This window comes from Egretta garzetta, unplaced genomic scaffold (genome assembly GCF_000687185.1).
Source record: "Egretta garzetta isolate BGI_Z169 unplaced genomic scaffold, ASM68718v1 scaffold215, whole genome shotgun sequence".
Lineage (NCBI taxonomy): Eukaryota > Metazoa > Chordata > Aves > Pelecaniformes > Ardeidae > Egretta > Egretta garzetta.
Window position 1 is genome coordinate 7,287,598 of NW_009259719.1, and position 2,701 is coordinate 7,290,298.

At 60.0% G+C, this 2,701-nt stretch overlaps 1 protein-coding gene across 1 annotated transcript in view; it reads right to left on the reverse strand.

Moving 5' to 3' along the window:
• The window catches only part of LOC104126688 (hyaluronidase 2), a 7,655-nt gene that overhangs the window by 3,526 nt on the left and 1,428 nt on the right, over window positions 1–2,701 (reverse strand). The gene's annotated exons all lie outside the window — the stretch shown is intronic.

Sequence of the window (2,701 nt, forward strand, 5' to 3'; positions counted from 1 at the left end):
CGGAGTGCGAGGGTGTGCCGGGGTCGGCGGGGGAAGGAAATGGAGCTGAATCTGCGGAAGCGCTCCCTGGCCACCCACTGGCTCCCCGGGGAGCAGGCAGGAGCACCAAGCCCAGCATTGTTTGGTGCCAGACCCCGGTTCCAGCAGCGCTGAGCCAAAGGCCATGGGCACATGCAGATGGCTACAGCTAGCGGGACCCACTCGGGTGCCAGCTTTCGTGGCAAAGCTCCCACTGTGAGGATGACAGTACCACTGGGCACAGGCACAGTGTCCCAGCCGGCCACTCCAAACCCAAGCTGAACCTCACGGCTCAGCCTGGCCCGTGGGCAAGGCCGGGCACCGTCTGGGAAAGGGGCAGGGAAGGTCGGCCACCAGCCGGGCGTTGGCAGCCAAAACCCTTGGGGGAGATTGCAGGGAGCCAAGAAATCCCTGCGCCAGTGGGTGCTGCCCTTCCCCTCTGGGCAGTAAACAGGCTCCCTTCGCCAGCAGCAGAACGCCTAAAATTTTCCATCCTCCGCAGCCTCATGTGCTGAAGGGGTCACAGCTCTCCGCTGCCGGGAGGGCTGAAAGTCCTCAACACAATGCAGCTTCATGCTGCTGTCCCCACAGAGGGCTCAGCATCGCCTGCCTCTGTCTCCCTCCTCCCTTCCCACAGGGAAGACCCTGGATTTTGGGAGGGGGCCGCTGGACACATCCCACTTCCCCTGTCCTCTCACCCTGCTGACCACGAGAGGATGCTAAGCCATACCCACCTGGGCATGAGAGCCCGGCATGGCTTTGCCACGCCAGCGGAGAGGGGCATGGGGCATCGGAGGTGGGCAGTGGCCAGGCCGAGCCGAGCAGGTGAGCTATCCCACGTGAGCCGCTGCGAATCCATCACAGATGCCGGATAACGGGGCGTTAGTCACATCCGCTTGCTCTGGATGGATCTGGCCAAGATGCTCAGCTTGGGGACAGAGTGGCCACGGGGCCAGGAGGGGAGGTTGGCACCCACCTCTGCCCCAGGCTGGGGGCTGCAGGCATGGCCTTGCCCCGCGGGCAGCAAGGGGGAGGAAACTGGGGTGTCCACGGCAGACACAGAGACACTTGCAGGGCCAGTGAGCCACAGCCACTGCCTTGTTTAACCTTGCCGAGCTGTAACGCCCCGCGCAGCCACCCCATCCCCTTCGAGGCCACCATGATCCATCCCTCCCAGGGTTGGGGCCCCTACAGATCAATGGGCAAAAGTCCCAGAGCCTCGTCCCCTGCAAGCCCAAGTGCTGGCAGGACATGCCGCACCACTCACTCTGATTACAGCTTTCGTCAGCGGCTCGTTTCCGAGCCGGCTTGCGTGGAGGAAATGATGAGAGGTGGCGGTGGCTGCAGGAAAACATTTGCAGGCTGTCCAGGGGCAGGACGCAGGGCACAAAGCGAGATCACACTCGCCCCACGGACAGCCAGCACCGCTTGGGGGACAGGCAGCATCCCGGCACAGGGTCACACCGGGTTCGAAAAAGTCATCAGGCCCTGGTGATTAATGAGGCACTCATTTGGCAAGGGCAGGCGATGAAGGAGCAGACGGGCAGATCCTCCCCCTGGTGGGGCTCAGGCAGAGGGATGGGAAGAGGTCGGCTTGAGGCTGCGCTGCCTGCGGCACCCAGGTCCCTCCAGACCCCACATGGGAGGGGAGGGGCCTGAGCTCCAAATCTATTGGGCTGAACAAGAAAATTACATATATTTATATAAACACCTAATAGTTACATATTTAAAGTATGTCATAGGAGCTAGGAGCAGAGGCGCAGCTCGACAAAGCCACCAGCTGCCGCCAGTGCCATGTGCCAAACTGGGGCACAGGGAAACAGCCGCGACCCAGGGCTCCTTCACCACCAGTTCAGCCACACATGCACAAACATCTCCCTCCCGGAAAAACAGGAGGCTCAAAGCGCCAACAGCAAACAGAACAGCACAGCAGAGCCCTCCGCCCCTCAGGTCTCCAGCATCTCCTTCCTCCCCCCATGGGCACAGCCACTCGCACTCCCCAGTCAAGACAGCTCTTGGGCTTGTGGGCTCTACAAATAAATTTTATTGAAATTTAACAAAAGTGGACAGATGCACTGGGAGGAAGGACCATAAATAGCGTACGTTTCCCAAACCCATGGGTCCTATCTACCCCCTAGAGGAGCAAGGAGCCTAGTGGTGAGTATGGTTCAGCTACACATCCACACAGGAAAGCACAATGTTGCACAGAACTTGTAAATAAACAACAACAAAAAAAAAAGAATTGAAAGGAAAACTTTTTTTTTTTTTTTTTGCTTGCTCCAACACACCACAGTGGACACAGATATTATTTACAGCGACCTTCACATTTTTCAGAACCCTCCCAGTGCTCCCAAGGCCCTGCTGCCGCAGCGGGGCTGGAGGCCGGCAGGGGGGAGGGGGCCGGGGGCTGGCTGCTCGGGGACCAGCCTGGGAAGAAGCAGGGCAGGACGCAGCTTGCTGGCAGCCTGCAGAGGATCGCTGCCACTCTGGTGACACGGGGGGCGTGGGAGAAGTCGTGGTTTTTTTGGGGAAGCATGTTTGATGCCCTGGGGGAAGGGTGGGCTGCCTGTCAGGGAGGACAAAAGCATCCTTGCTAAGCCAGTCTCAGTCTCTGCCCGCCCCCCCCAGGGGTCGGGCCCTGCCTAGTCAGCAGATTTTTGGCTGGGAGGCAGGGGAGGGGGTC